Below are 16,270 nucleotides of genomic sequence, written 5' to 3'. Positions count from 1 at the left end.
ACAATGGGAAAAGAACACAATATATTCCCTTTTGTTATGGTGTAAGGTCAGAAACAAGAGGGACACCAGACAGAACAATGCCTTCCAGCTTGGCCTAGAGATACATTTGCACAGCTTCAGCACTAGGTTAATTCTACAAGTACCACGTCCTTGCTGTGGCTTGGAAAACAAAAGCCCAGTGCCTTAACACTGTCCCTCAGAAACCTCTTGTCTTGCTCCTCTTGTGAAGATAAAATCCCCACACTACTCTTGAAGAGTATTTGTATCCCTCAGAGCCACAGAATACATCTGGTTGGAAGAGACTTCCAAGCTCATGCCAGCGCTGCAGGGTCAACACTAAACCATGTCCCTAAGCGTCAGCTTCACATGCTGCCTGAACATCCCCAGGGATGGTGACTCCAGCACTGCCCTGGGCAGAATATTCCAGTGTTTGAGGACTCCTTCAGTGAAGAAATATTTCCTAACATCCTGCCTGAAGCTCCCCTGGTGCAGCTTGGAACCATTTCCTCTAGCCCAGTTGCCTGTCCTCAAGACGAGGATGCCCCTCCTCATTCCAACCTCCCTGCAGGGAGCTGTGGAGAGCAATGAGGTCTCCCCTCAGCCTCCTCTTCTCCAGGTTGAACAATCCTAGTGATTACAAAAGAATCACTCATTTTAACCCCCACTCCTGGGTTTCAAGACAAGACTATCCCCATTTTAACAACTAGCAAACCTAACAACACTGGGCTACACATTTGGCACTGTCTGTGCCCCAGAGAGAGCTACCAGGCCATGCAGAGAACTTTCAATACATTCTTCATCATCTCAGGCCTTGACAGTCTTGAGAAATTAAGGTGTCAGAGCTGCAGCAAGGACAAAGGTACTCTTCAACAGAGCAGACTGATATTTCAAGCATTCTGATCATGCAGTGGGGGGATCTGAGGGAGGAGATAAAAGGCTAAGTGGGTAGCAACTAATCAGGGATTTATTTATCCACAGAATGACGAGGCATAAACCTAAGCCCGGGGGTCACAGGCACGTTATGACTTCGCAGAACAAGCAGCTAATTCATGCAGTAAGAGACCACAGGTAAGAGCCAAAAAAGTTTCACAGACACCAAGAGAGAAAAAAAACCAAATTCAGGAAGGCAGCACAATCAGCTAAGTGCCCAGAGTGTGAAATTGGATTGTTGTTGTTGTTGTTTTCAAGGCAAAAAAAAATTCAGCCAGCCAATTAACTCCACTGCTGTGTGTGGGAGACTTAAATCTCAACCAAAGCCCTAAGTCAAGTTTGACTAGACATATTAGGAAAGCAACAAAAAATAACACACAGCTGCCAGTCCACAACTGATCAAATACTCCTTGATGTCTGCCCCAGTCTCAGGCCCTGGCACACTCAGCTGACAATTTATGTAACTAATAATACTCTTACCTTGCCCTATTGTTACTAAAGCTCTCTTCTTCCTCTCCCAGGATACTGTGAACAACCCCCATGAAAACACAGTGATGCTCAAAACAATCCAAACTGAGCAGTTCAAACATCTCTTCCCTAAAATGTGCTCAGGTGAATCCTTCCATGTGGCCACACTGATTTCTTTATCCCTGTTCTGCAAGTTAGTAGTTAAATGTTTTTTAATGCCATAAACCACCACATGAATTATTTTCTAGTTACTTCTCACCAGGACAGGAACATTTGGTTGATAAATAATCCTAATACTTACAGAGTCCTTTATTCAAGGACTCAATGTCAGTACCCAACAGTACTTCATACTAGTGTGATTTTTGGATAGCAGAATAACATAACTCTCCCCTATCAGCAGCAAAAGCCACCTTGCAAGCTTCTTACCCAATTCTGAAAGAGCTGGGCATGAAGAACAACCTTCATCTTACCACCACATAACCACTACCTTGACAATGAAGCAGGTTTCAATACAAGGTCACTCTGCTGCACAGTGCATTAAGGCTTAGTTCTATGTATGATTTCAGAAAGACATCTTAAACTCACACACTTCTTTGCAGCCTCTTATCTCCCCTGCCACCCCATCCTCAAAACCCAGCATGACCAACAACTCCTTAAACACCTTCTTCTGCCAGCCTAGGCCCAGAGTTACCCTTTTGCACAAAAAGGCACAGGTAAACCCAATTGAAGTGCAAAACCCTAGGGTTTTTTTGCCTGTAGAATCAGTGGTTCTCTCTTGCCCCTCACCTCCCAATAGAATTTAAAAGCCTAAGTGGCAACTATCTGCCTTCCCCATGCATTACTCTGCTTTCACCAGCTCAATTATACTCCATGCTACACACATGCAAAGTGTCAGGCCTCCTGCGTGGATCGAGCTAGTGGTGAAAACTTCACACATTCAAGGCAAAACACTTCAAGCAACTGCAAGAACCTGACTCCTGCCTTCAAAAACACTATTCAACTCCCACCCCCATTTGTTTATTAGGTTTGCATTTGTTTCCCTAATGCTTCACACAGCTAAAAATGCAGCAGTCCCAGGACACAGCAGTGCAGTGCTGTCTTCGACCCTGGGCCAGTTAAACTGCTCAGGTGGCTGCCAGGGCCTGGCCAATCAGCCACACCGTTTACAGTTTAGTTCTCTAGCTACAGGATTATAACCTCTCAGACTGACAAATACTGTATCCTGAAGGTTAAGGTCCTGTGATACAAACACATCTTGACAGGGCTGAGTGGCTGAGCAGGGGTGGTCTGCAGCATGGAGACGTTTTTGGCTTCTGCAAGCCTGCTGAGCCATTCAGTTCAAGGAGGAGCCTGCATTTAATGAAACTGCTGCTTAAAATGGAGCTATTTTTGGGGCAATACTCAAATGCAAGGGTTCATTTGTCTAAGTAATACTCAAAAGATCGTCTTAAGTTGATCTAAAGGGAACAGAAGATGGATCAAGTTAGGATTTAACTCAGTCTCTCTCTTAATGCATAATTTAATAGCCAAAAAAAGAGAGAGCTGCTTTTCAAATTAAAACCCCTCAATTTCTGTCAATAACTGAAGAGCAAGAAAACACAACTTGATGGAGGAGAAATTATTGCTGCACTGTCAAAGCTTTGTTTTTGCTAATCTCTATTTAGCTCAAAAGCCCTATAAACATAGTTGGAAGAAGGGATCTGTTAAAAATATAACACCCCCCCCCCTTCAATTAAGGGCTGAGAAGCTTATGACACATCTGAGACATCCAACAAGTAGAGAAGGACTTAATGTTCTTGATATGTCAAAAGGTAAAAAAGGAGGTTTATACCCCCCAAACATTTCATGCCTTTTAAATGGATTTTAAAGCAAGAATGGATCCAGGCTGGTTTGATTCCTTTGTAGGTCATGTGTAATTAACTGCTTATTTTCACAAAACCTTATTACTCTGTAAACATCACCGGCCCCACCCAGGCTGAGCTCCACACCACAGGAGGCCAACTATCTCGGTAAGGAGTCCTTGTATCTTCCTGAGAGGGCTGCCCTTCCAGTACACCAATCTTCCCTCGCAGCAGCGCTGCTGTCACGATGAGCAGCTCCTGAGCTCACCCCTTCACCTTGTCCTGCGTAGATACTGCAAGCAAGCTGGTAAACTGCCTTAGCTCCACCTCTACAGCTATGGGCAGACGTCCCTTCTTGGATATAGCTGAAACTCTCTTCGATGACACTGTTCCTCTCCCCGACTCCCTTCTGCCTTGGGCACACAGCAATTAGCAGAAATAATCGCTAAACCACTTGGTAAATAGGGGGAGGAAGAGGAGAGGTGAGAGCCAGTTGGGTCGGTTCGAGCCACTAATTCAAACCAACTTAAGCAAGCCAAGATGCCTTTGCCTCCAGTGCCCACACAACCCACGCTGCTGCAGGAGTGCAGAGCAGAGGGCACTCAAGCAGCAGGGATCTGAAGCCCACGTCACTGCTTGCAGGATGAACGCCTGCCCTCCCTAAGACTCCACGCATGTTTGACAGAGATCATCCCACGAGGGCAGTGCGGCTTTCTCTAAGCAGTATTAAACAGACCCAGAGCACCAGGTCACCATCCCAGCACGTGGTAGGCCACTCACTGCATGCCACTGGGCAGTGCCACCCGCAGTGGGTGAACTGCACAGCACAGATCCTCTTGGACTCTTCACAGGACAGACAACAGTTCAGCCTTGCTTTTGTAGCCAGGGTCTACAAGCGTTTCGAAGGGGATCTTCTTCCCAGCAGAGATGTATATTCCATCTTGGCACCAGCAGCAGACACACAAATCCCACAGCACACAACACGTTCACAGTGTTTAAAATGTGCAGATGGAGCATGTGCAGGAGAAGGGTTTATGAACAAGAAGAGCTGCAACAGCCAATCGCCATGCAGGGACAAAACGGGTCCTGCCAGCCACGGCTTTGAATGCAGGCAAGAAACATTTGCTGTAGCCTGAATGCAGAAGTTGTACAGCTGTGCCAGCAAAGTGCTGTGTTTATCCTTCAGGGCAGATTTGCTTTCTACAAACAGCCTGCATTAGAAGCATATACATGTGGCAAGAGAGTTGAGCATTTCACTTCTGTGCAGAATAAATCAGGGAAATTGGTCCCAGGTAATACATCTTCCCTACACTGGGGTGCATAGGGGATCTGAAAGAATGGCTACTCAGTCATCAAGCAATATGAAGCAAGTTACCTCACACATTTAGCTTTTACTTCCTGCTCTAAGCAAGAGACAGCTTCTGGCTAAATGCCGTGTTTAATAGCACCCAAACACTTAAGTTACCTTTTGTTTAACCAATTCTAATAGTCATGAGCTTATAGAAATTATAGCAAACTATACTACCCTTCTTGCCCTCATCTCAGACATCTGATCTGGCCACTCAGTCTGGGCCTTGCATCACTTTGAAGTTAAGAAATCAATTAAACCCCAGATATTCAAACACTTACATACCCCAGTCTTAAGTATCTTGCCCTGACACATGAGATCTGGCCCACCTCTCAGTGGTGACCACATACAGTCACCACTCAATCTGAAGTAGTATTTGCAGGCTTTAAATACAATCTAGAACATTTAAAATGCTATCAACAAAAAGAAAACAAAACAGACAGCAAGAGTGAATTAGTAATTCAGACCTACAAGCCACTGGAGCATGGCAAGTTGCCAGGGAGTCAAGACACTGACATATATAAAAGTAATCCATACTCATTTGGGGAGAAAACAAATGGCTCGACGTAGAGCTGCAAGAATGAGGTATACTTTAATAATCACACTTGTTTACATTCAGTGAACGTCTAAGCAATTGCCTTCCACTGTCATTTGGAAGATTGTTGCTCAATTTTCACATCCATTCTTCTATCATCTTGCCTAATCACACCAAACCCATCAAACTCCTCGGATTCAACAAGTATTAGGTCCCTGAGCATGTCCTGCCAATTCCCAGGAGCAGCTGTGCAGGCACAGAAGTGTTTCCATTAAAAAGAAGAAATATTTAAGGAAGTAAGAAAAAAAATATATATATTCACCATTCTGAAAGCATTGTTCTGTAGGTGGCCTCACCTAACATAGTGGTCAGAAAGAAGGACAATTCAAAGAAAGTCTTGATTCTCATTAGACAGCCTCTCCACCCCCCCCCACCCCCACCCCCTGCTTCCTGACTTGCCACTTCCTGCTCTCCCCTCTCACCCTATCCCACGGCATCCATGGCAAATCAGACTTTTCCTGTCCCTGAAGATCTTTCAGATGCAGAAACTCTCACCAAAATGTGCCCTATATATAATAAACCTGCTACAGAAACCTCCAAGAAAACACCAGCTATCGTGGGCCAACACAGGATTCCAAATAGAATCTGACCAGTTCCAAAGGGGGAAAAAAATGAAATTAAAGAATAATTTAATAAAGTAAAATAAATCACACACTCCCCCAACCCATCTCCTTGATTTTTTTTTTTGGCTGGACAGGTAGTAGCTTGCAACATGGGACAATAATACTTAATCTTCCTGCCTGTGTTTGTAATCAAAGCTGACAGACCCAGAAAATTGGCAAAAAAAGGATTTAAAAACAAGAGGAAAAGCTGCAGTGCTGCACAGAATTTTTACCTATCTTTGTTCTAAGTGCTAAAGAGCTGTGAGACATCCATCTCATCAAGAACAAATATACAGACAACAGCACAGCAGCCTTCAGTGAAACAACAAAAGACAATTTAAGACAAATGACTTAGAGCAAATGCTATCACTGTATAATCCCACAGCAGCTGTCATAATTAGTTAGCTCAAATCTCAGCAGCAGCAGAGAAGTTAGAGTTAAAATCGAGCTCCCTTCCTGTAACATTGTGTAACTCCAAAACAGCAGCATTATCCTTACTATTTTAGAATTAACATTTCTCCATGAGATAAAGGCGGAACAACTCGAGCCCTTCACGCCAAAAAACCCCAGCGCAAGCCAACAGATGACAAAAGAAACTCGGTCAAGTTTGAACCTCTCAGCACCTTATTTCCTGTCTAAAGAGCCCTTTTGTTCTGCTTCCCTGCATAAATGTTAATATTCTGCCATCATTAGAAAACGGAACAATGACAAAATGCCCCACGCACGTGAACTTCACCGCCCCAGAGGGCAAAATAACGCCACACGACGCGATTAGAACCGGAAAATTCCTACCAACAAAATCTCCACAATTTTCTGTTTGCTTCACCCCAGATTAACTTCACTTGAAGCTGTGCTTCGGTGCAACCTAGCCTGGAAGCGGAGCCCAGCCTCCCCCGCGCCGATTGGCCGAAGCCAAGAAGCCCCGCCCCGACACCCGGGCTGCGGCCTCCGATTGGCGGAGCGGCGTATCCATTATTTAAAGAACTTTTCCTTGCTAGCAGGTTAGGCTGGGCGGGTTAGAACACCCTGAGCAAGCGGCTTCTTAAAGGGACAGGACCCCGCGACAAACTACAGCCCTGGGCGCCGCGTCGCCCCGGGCGAGCTCCCGCGGGTGCCCCGTCGAGCAGCGGCGGGTGACCAGATCCCCGGGGCCCCTCCGCGCCTTCCGCCCAGCCTCCCGGCAAGGCCGTCCCCATGGGGCACCCAGCCCTGCCCCGCACCCTGACCTCAAGCTGGGAGGGGGGGCTGGGGGTGGAGGAGCGGCGAGCACCCGAGGGGGCAGGAAACGCTTCTCTCGCTGCAATTACACAAACTGCCGCTTGCTCCACTTACGGGGTAACATGAGATGTGGGTTCTGCGCCCACCCCACTTCTCAGCAGCGACTGGAGTTACCCCGGGAAGCAGGGCACACTACCGAAATTAGCAACCCTGGCTCTAACTACCTTGGGCTGCTAGTACCAAAGAGTCTTCCACCAATGTGAAGCATGAGTCAGCAGAAGAGCTCCGCAGGAAGTGACTCTCCATCTCACAAGGTACCATGGCTCCTGCCAAAAACTTTTCGTGCTTATTCAGGCTCCACTTGACTGAACCAATTTGCGAGATCCCGTCCACGTTCTGACAACCAACAGCATTTCTCACAGCACAGCCTCCTCCTAACAGCAGGCAAAACCCGACCGTTTAGATTGAGAGTGGTTGGGGTGGTTTTTTTCCCCCCCTCACTGTAAACACTGATACAGTTCCCTACCCATTTATCAAGTGAAAAGCCTCCACCACGCAAGAGCAAGAACAAAACAAGACTGAAGTATTTCACAAATGCAGCTCTGACGCCTCGCTCAGAAAAAAAACCAACCACACATAAACCACACTTGCCCCGTTCCAAACCAGCACCACAGGGAACAGGCAGAGCGCAGCCGGTGCTCCCTCTGGCACCCACAAAGCATCACAGGGTTACACAACGCTTACCTGGCTAGCCAGGGTGCTAGGTAATGAAAAGATTTCCCACTGTTTAGTGTAAAATAGCTGCAAATGTTAAGCTAGAGGAAGACGCAGCACTTGCCACTGCAGGCACAGTGGGGTTGGTTTTGCACTGTGCTGGGGCAGGAAGGAAAAAAAGATAAGCCCTCCACTTTTCTGGTCCTTAACAGCCCCTCCTCCAGCCAGCCCCGGAGCTGCCTGTCTTCCCTTACTTTACCTACCCCACAAAAGGGGATGTTCTAACTTTCCTCATGAAGTCTAAGAGACTTCAACACACTGCTTTACTGCTAACATCAAGAAAACATCAACCACCTTGAGCTGTGATACATAGACCAAAAGAGCATTAAAAAAAACCCCACCTTTAGGAAGGGTATTTAATTCCTCTGAAATGGTCACATGGCACATTTTGTGCTACCTTCTCTCTCAGAGCAATTCATCACACCACAAATCCAAACAGGACCGAAAAGTTGCAAGCAAATTAGTATGAAACACTACAAAACCAGAACCAACACTATTTATAGAACTTCCCATAGCCTCAAATATAAACTGAAACAAACCAACCTTAATCCTTGAATCTAAATTCAGCAGCCTGTAAATCAGGCCCCCTGAGTATAAGCTGCAAGGCCACACTTACATGACACGTTTTTGAGCAAACATCATCTAAGTAATCAATAGTAAGAACATAGTTCAGGCAAATAAAACATACCAGCAATTTGTCCTCTGAATATCTGAGTTACCAGGCTTGGAAGGCTTCTGTTTAGGGCACATTAATTTTCAGTCCATAAAAACACCAACAGAAGTCACAAATCTTACCAACCAAACTGCCACCCTAAGGTCAGTGTTTGGGGATTTTAGAGAGGGGAGGAAAAAAACCAAACCAAAGCCAGAAGTAAAGACACCCAACCAATAAACCAAAACAAACACATTGCCCCTCAAAGGCTCCAGCTCTCTATGCCACCACAGATGTCTGGCCACCTCACAACTGCAAATGAAGTAACTTTTATCATCAAACACCCCACATTTCAGCTCATGCTCCTGTTCCACAGGCAACCAACACCTTATCTCAACAAGGGAGAAGTTTAATCCCTTTTTCTCTCCACCTCTCCCCTCCCTGCCATGCAGTCTGGTTGATTTTGGTGCTCATCAGACCCTTCCACCTGCCTCCTCACTGATCTGGCAAAAGTTTGGCCAGCTTCTGATAAGCAAGAGCATGGCTTACCCAGAGCACAAGGGAAGCAGATTTTCCTCCATTCAGCACCAACTTCCTAGATTTGCTTACCTCATCTCGTTTCAAAAAACAAACCCCAAACAAACAACAAAACAACCCAAACAGACACAAAACCACCCACAACAAAACAAACCCACCACCCCTCCCCCAAACCAACCACTGAACACAAAACTCCCACACTAAGATTGCCCCAAAAGTAATTTGCCATCCTCACACAAGATCCCTCTTGCCCCTGAAAAAAATAACCTGGGGAGGGGGGCATCCATATGAGGTTCTCACAGCTGACCCCACCTCACTGGACTAGGAATCATAGGTACCTAGATGTTAGGAATTCAGGCATAAAAAGCTTGCTGTTCAAGTTCTTATCCCATGCTGAAGGAGACCCAGTGAAAGCAGACTTTACAAAGCCTCATTTGTAAGCTCAGCTCCTGCACAAGCCACCTACTCTCCCTATAAACATACATAGACTGGAGAAAATGCAGATGTACTCTGTTAAGGACCAGGCTCAAGTTATGCTTTTCCTACTCTTACAATACCTACAGCAATGCAGGGGAAAGAAAAAAAAGCTAAACCAGCAGAGCACAGCTGCAAGCACATTAAGCAGGGAAGCTTTGACAGCACTGTAAAAAAGATTCAGTTTGTTGCCACCAAACTTTGCACCGAGGACAGCACCAAGAGAAAGCACCTGACTCTCACTGGGCCATTGTAATCAGCTAAAGGGCCATTTGTTCTATAATCTTACACATCCAGAAGACAGCAAGTTTGGAGGACTTGACAGCTCAAGAGATCAAGAACAGAGCCTTTCATCTCTAAGTCAGCAGTTCAAGCAGAGACCAGAATAGTAGCGATCAAAAGCTACATGTGATGGCTGTTGGGGGATTAGATGAAGAGATGGTTACTCGCTGCCCAGTCCCCAACAGACCAGGCACGGAGCACAAGAGCTTCCTTCACAGTTTGGCACCTGTTTTTCACTCCTGACTATATTACACCTCCTGGATTCTCTACGTGTTAATGAGTAGCAAAGCCACTGAACTGCTGCATACACATTCTGAACTTGAGCATTGTGGAGAAGGACTTTACCCTTTGGTTGTCACTGATGTCAGTACTCCAGCATGTGCAGAATTTTCTATCTATTAGTTTTAAACAATTATAGCTCTGACTTTTAGCTTTTTTATTATTATTAGACACAACTTCCCAAGTAATATTTAGCTTCCCATCCCTTTCATCACACCCTCAGATGCTGCAATCCTGTTTATAAACTATAGTTCCCATAAACTTGCTGCATTAAGAGAGTTTGGGAAGTAAATCAAGCCACTTTAAAAGCACATCAGTAGAGGGATTTCAGAGCTTTGGCCTTTGAGAAGTTACTTTAAGGCATTTATTTTATCAAATCTAAACAACAAATTTCACAAGAGCCATCTCTGTGTAAGGACAGGGGGCAAAATTTCCCTGTATGATGAAAGAAACATTCCTTTTCCTTATACATCCTTCAATACCTCAGTATGTATTCTCTCCAAAAGCAGCTAGCAAGAGCTCCTTTCCAACCTGCCTTCAGCCCTACAAGTCTGCCAAAACACTTGGGAGTTTCCAGGTTGGATGGGCTAGATGAAAACAAGTTCAGAGTTTATGTTGACTGAAGGTTCTGGGGCACAGGTTCATCATCCTGCTACCAATACCATGACCAGCTACAATCTTCTATGCAGCCCCAGCAACACCAAGAGCTGTGAACTGTGTAGCATACTGCTTCTTGTGAGTGAAGTTGTGGATGAAAAGCCAAAATCCTAAACAACCTTCAGTTTCCTGAGGAACAACGAAGGAGGCCCTCAGAGAGATTTTTATGTGCTACTCCAGGAGTCCAGAGAACAACATACCAGACTGATGAGATTTCAGCAATCTTGAAGAACTCTGGAGATTCCTCTTGCTGCTTTCAATCCAAGCTGTACTTCAATAATCAAACCTGCAAACAACAAAGAGGTGCTTGTGGTCAGTACTGGGTCCTCAGCAGAGGAGACTGGGTAGCTGTCTGGACAGCTGCACTAGACACAAGCACCTCCCCACAAAGTTTCAGCAGCTATCTCAAACCACCCAAAGCTTAACTACCCTCAGAGCTTAAAGTTCATCCACATGCTAAACTCCAACTGCTTCCTTCTGTACAGGGAATAAAGGCTACAAAGCTACACCTCCCTAACAGGTCTCAATCATTCAGCAGAGCCATGATGGTTTAGTTTTTGCTTGTTATTGCTGATTTTTTTGTGGTGCTTTTGGTTTGATTGCTTATTTTACCTGTTTGTTTTGTGGTGTTGGTTTGGGGTTGGGTTGGTTTGTTTGTTTACATCAGGACACAGGATTCTGTACAGCTGCACCACTGAGGCCTCCAGTGATAGATCACCACTTGCTTCAGTCAGAGTCCTTAAGAAAGGATCCAGATATTTTAAAAGACTTTTCCTTGACATCAGGTATCTCTTGAGTGGGGAAAAAATAAGATATATACATGCTATGATGGGGTGCTTGGTGCCATGGTTTAATTGATTAGGTGGGTTGGATTGGTTGATAGGTTGGACGCGACGATCTTGAAGGTCTCTTCCAACCTGGTTTAGTCTATTCTATAGTATCCACTGAATCCATGGAAGTGCACGTGGAACATGCTGAGACCTGTAAATACTCTTTGTGGCTTAAATCAAGTGTTTGGAATGCAAGGCATAGCCCACTCAAGTCTTTATTAAAAACAACAATTAAAAATCAAGAAATAGCTGCAGAGCTATTAGCTGCCAAGAAAACGGAAGCAGAAGTTTCTACACTTCAGATTCTCTCAGAAATCAGACTGATTAATATAGCTGTTACAAAAGGCCACACTTTCACAGGAACAGGGATTACCTTTATCTGTAACCATAGCAACTTTTCAGCAGTTTGTTAATGCTACTCTCCTCCTGATAACTTGCCACTATCTCTTTCAAGCTATTTGTGTAAGGTTTTGATGTGCCATCTGAGACCATAAAGTAGCAAGAGGGTGAAATGTAAACTTCTGTTTCTAAGATCACACTCTTCAAAGTGGAGCACACAGCACACAGCCTTGCTCATTTTTGCCATAAATTGGTGATTAGTCGAGAAGTTTATTTTAATGTTGCTACTTTAATGTGATTCATGGTTTTGTAAGACAAGAAATATTTTAAGAGGTATCCTGTCAACCACACAAAGGACATAGAGGTGAAGAAATTCATTGCTGAAGAAACTATCTGGAAAGTAGTACACCCAGGGCTATGTCACTCATGCCACAGGTGTTGGCATTGAGCATCATAAAGAAGAAAAATCCTCCCCAAAAACACAAGTTGGAAGTGAGGCAGTCCCCTTGTTCTAGGTTAGGTGTGGGCATCTCAGCACTAGATAAATCAGGCAGAATTCAAAGAGCAAGAACTATGAAAGTTCAAGAGACAGGAAAGAGATTAAGGAAGAAATTATCACATTTGCTTCCTCAATTGCTGAGTTACCATCATCCATAGTTCAGAAAAGGCTTAGCACTCTCTGAAAGAGATTAACTTGACATCAAACAAACAAAACCATTTGCTTGGAAGCAAGAAGAGGAAGAGAATAGTTTCTTCCCCCTAAAGTTCAAAGGGCAGCTTACCAAGCTGCACCCTTCTCTCCTCAGTGTACTCAAGAGTAGTCTGGCACAATCAAGATGCCAGCAGAGATCCTCAGAAGAATGAAGGAAACTCAGCACGCTCTTTAGTCCCCGTAACTCTTATGCAATGACACCTATTACAGGACAAGCCTGGACAAACAGCCAGGCAATGGGCTTCAGAACACAACGGTGCACTTCAAGTCAGTGGAGAAGTAACTGCCATCGTTTTTTCCAAATGCCTCCACATTACATCAGCACATTTGGTAGGAGCTTCTGTATTTTGTTGTTGTTATTGCTGTTATTAGCAGTAAAACAATTCGTGGTGGGTTTTTTTTCCTTGTTGATTTGGGCTTTTTTTTAAAGCTCCCCCATCCTAACATCCTGTGGAAACAGGGTGGATGCTAGCACCCCTTTTTTAGTCTCTCCAGGCTTTCTCTAGAGCCTAGAAAGGGACGAAATTCGGTTCAATTTCGCAGGGCTCCTCAGTGAGCACAAGAGGAGCGGCCACAAGAACTTTCTTTACAGCAGAACTCGAAAAGATGACAGAGCATGTTGATTTAAACCCTTGGTACAATTGGAAGGGTGCCACAACACAAGCTGCACGTTGCTTCCTGAATACTCCTGACCCCAAACCAGCCTCCACCGCTGCACTGAACTTACCCGAGGAGCAGACCCCACACCCGGACTGCGGTAGCCACCAACGGCCCCGGCCCCCAAGAAGGCCCCGGCCCCGAGCCGGAACAGGGGGAAGCCCGCCCTCCCACTTCCAGGGCACCGCCGCCAGTTCAAGTCCAACCCGCCCAGGGCAGCTGGAGACCCCCCGGCCGGGGAGGCCGACCCCGCCGCACCGCCAGCTCTCCCCCCGACCTACCCCAGCCAAACTAAAATAACTCCGGGGCCGCCGAAGGAGGGGGAGCGAGAGAGAGAGGAGAGCGGAGAGGGGGCCAGGCGCCCGCCCGGCGCAGGGCTGGCTGCGGGCCGGCAGCCTGCCTCTCCCCTTCCACCCAAGGACACGAGTACAAACACCTCTGCCCTGGGATGGCTCCTGCGCACGCAGCGAAGAGCTGCTCGGCGGGAGGGGTGGGGGGGTGAGGGGGGAAGAGGAAGGAAAGACCAAAAAAGGGAGAAAAAAGAGACCTGGGGCCCTGGGCCCGGCTCGGCCTCGCCGCCGCCCCGCAGCCCCGAGCCCGCCGGGTGCGGGAGTCAGGGGGCTGAGAGAGGTGAGGGAGCCCTGCTCTCTGACCGCCCCCGCCGCTCCCCAGGGGAGAGCTCGGCCGCCGCCCTATCTGCCCCGCCACGGAGAAGGGCCGCCGACCCCCGGGCCGCCCGTCCGCCGTCCCCCGGCCCGTCCGCGTCCCCCTCACCTGCCTCCGGGCTCGCCGCGTCCCGCCGCCGCCCGCCCGGCCCCGCCTGGCCCCGCTCGCTCCTCACCAAACTTTTTTTTCCCTTTCTCCGTGTTTCGCTGCCCTCACTGTGACGCGGGCGGGCGCTGATTGGCGGAGCCGAGGAAGGGAGGCAGCGCGGAGGAGGAGGCGGTTCTACGGCCCGCGACTAATTATTACAAGGAGACGGCGGCGACGTGAACCACGGAATGCCATTTAAAGAGACAGCAGCACGGCCCGCGCTTCCCCCCCCCCGAGTGACCTGAGACGAACGCAGCGGGGGGGAGTGGGGCAGCGGTCGGGGGGCGAGGGGACAGCTGTCGCCGGCACCCAGCAGGGCGAGCCCGGAGCTGGGAGCTGTACCTCTCAGACTTGGGGGGCCGGGCCCTTCTGGGGCAGCCCGTGAGGAACTCGCCCTCTTCACCCTGCGCCGTCTTTCGGCACGTCGTCGTCCACCCTCCTCCTCACGCAAATAAATGTACTTTGCTGTAAAAATCCTGCGTAGCTGCCTGCCCCTAGCCCCTCTGCCCGGGGAGGGAAGGGAAAGATTCCGTGTCAGGGAGCAGGCTTCGCTTGGGTGGGCTGCGGGCGGCTCTGGGGAGGTCTGTCCATGCCCCCCGGCCCCTCGCCGCTCACCGGCTCGCCGTGCCCCGGAAAAGGTCAGCTCGGGGCTTTGAGCCTGTTGTTATCCAGGCTACGGCACACGGCTTGCTTCTGTTGTGGGTTTGTTTCCTCATTGTGGGGCTCTAAGAACAATACGGCTCGGTTTATTGTTAGGGAGAACGTTTCGCCGTCGCAGCCGCTTGCAGGGTCCGGCGTAATGTCACAGGCGGCTGTAAACAATACCGCGGAGGAGGGGTTGAAAGGTAAGATTTAGGGAGGGTGAGTGACTTGGTGGCTCAAAGCAGACAGAAAGGGAGGACAGGATTCCAGAGAGATGAAACAAGCCATATAAAGGAGGAATTTTATCTGCGGATAGCAGAGAGGAGCAGGCCAAGGCTGTGGAAGCTGCCAGGAGGTGAGCTGAGTTTACCGCAGAGAGTTTTGAAGGGGAAGGGGGAAGAATAAAAGTGAGCAGCTGAGAAGCTGCAGGGCAGCCAAAGAAGCTGAGGACTGGGAAAATGTGTTCCCATTGCCTAGGGAAATGGTGAGCAGAGTTTTTTTTTTTTAATTTGGTCTCTTTTGGAGCAGAGAAATTAGAGAATAACCTAAGGAAGGCACTGCGTGAGGACACAGAGAGAGATTGCAGCTGATCCAAAGCCCAAGCAGAGATATTCTATTGATAAGAGCTCACTGTCCCCAGTGCTGTGAGTAGAGCAGGTAGATCCATAAGCCTGCCTAATAGGTAGAAGGCCCCTGATTTTTTAGGGTTTTTTTCCCCCTCTATGAGCTTGGATCAACACCAGAAAATGCTGGTGCAACCAGCATGGAAGTGCTAACATAGCTTTGCAGCTATTTTGGTAAAGATTATTCACTCTTGGCTGTCTTTGCTGATGCAATAAGTCTTCCAAGTGCCAGGTTGCATGAGCAGAAGATGACCTGCATTGCATGTGGGTATCACAGCATTCCCCACAACATTATTTGGAGCGTTTTCATGGTCTTGGCTGTAATCATAAGGAGCTGTAGGGAGTGATGATCACATTCCTCCAAGCCTCTGCATGATCATCTCTTTTTTTTTTTTTACATGATTATTTAAAAACCTTAAATTCCCTCGGGTTCATCTCAGATCTCAGACTGTTTTCTTTGTGCCAGGTTTCATCTCATTAGAGATAGAGATGCAGAAGAGTAGGAAGGAGAGGAAGATTCACAGTGTCTGTTCAGCAAAAGGCCAGCTGATTCTTTTGCAGTTGTGAGCAACCAGCACAACAGCTGGCAAGTACAGGAGTGGGAACGAACAGGGCAGTCCAAACAGCGAATGAGATGGACACCTCCTGCCGGGAGTTACTGACCAGCAACACATGCTGCAACAAATGTTAAGTTATGGCATCAGATGTCAGGGGGCTGGGGAGAAGAGGCAGCGGAATGCTCAGATGTGATCTTCCTCAAGTTGTGTGTGTGAAACTCTCCTGCTTTCTGGTGTGCCAAAATGAGAAAACTCAGCTGCAGTAATGCTGGAGGAAGTAGGTTTCTTGAAGCATTCAGAATCAGTATGTTTGGGAGGAGTAGAAGCTGCCACAGCTCAAAAGAGACAAACAACTGGCAAATAAGGAACACAAAGCTTTGTTTTATTTGCAGAAAGCTGGCTGGGAGGGAGAACATTCACAAACAAGATGGCCAGGCTCA

At 47.4% G+C, this 16,270-nt stretch overlaps 1 protein-coding gene across 4 annotated transcripts in view; it reads right to left on the bottom strand.

Annotated features, from left to right (window-relative positions):
- Nucleotides 1-14,087, bottom strand: part of ZFAND6 (zinc finger AN1-type containing 6) — a 40,515-nt gene extending 26,428 nt beyond the window's left edge. Inside the window, exons 1-2 of one of the 4 annotated variants that reach the window (XM_068143430.1) lie at nucleotides 13,970-14,087; nucleotides 10,858-10,943 (exon numbers count right to left, since the gene is read on the bottom strand). The gene's annotated coding sequence lies outside the window, so the exon portion shown is untranslated. Of the gene's footprint in view, nucleotides 1-6,576; nucleotides 6,654-10,857; nucleotides 10,944-13,476; nucleotides 13,579-13,969 lie in introns of those variants that run through there. The other 3 variants (XM_068143432.1, XM_068143433.1, XM_068143434.1) reach the window with 3 other exon arrangements.
- Nucleotides 14,088-16,270: the final 2,183 nt, after the last annotated feature.

Source organism: Melanerpes formicivorus, unplaced genomic scaffold (assembly GCF_026170545.1).
Source record: "Melanerpes formicivorus ecotype bairdi unplaced genomic scaffold, bMelFor1.0.p_v2 SCAF_10, whole genome shotgun sequence".
NCBI lineage: Eukaryota > Metazoa > Chordata > Aves > Piciformes > Picidae > Melanerpes > Melanerpes formicivorus.
This window is presented reverse-complemented; position numbering and strand designations above follow the sequence as displayed.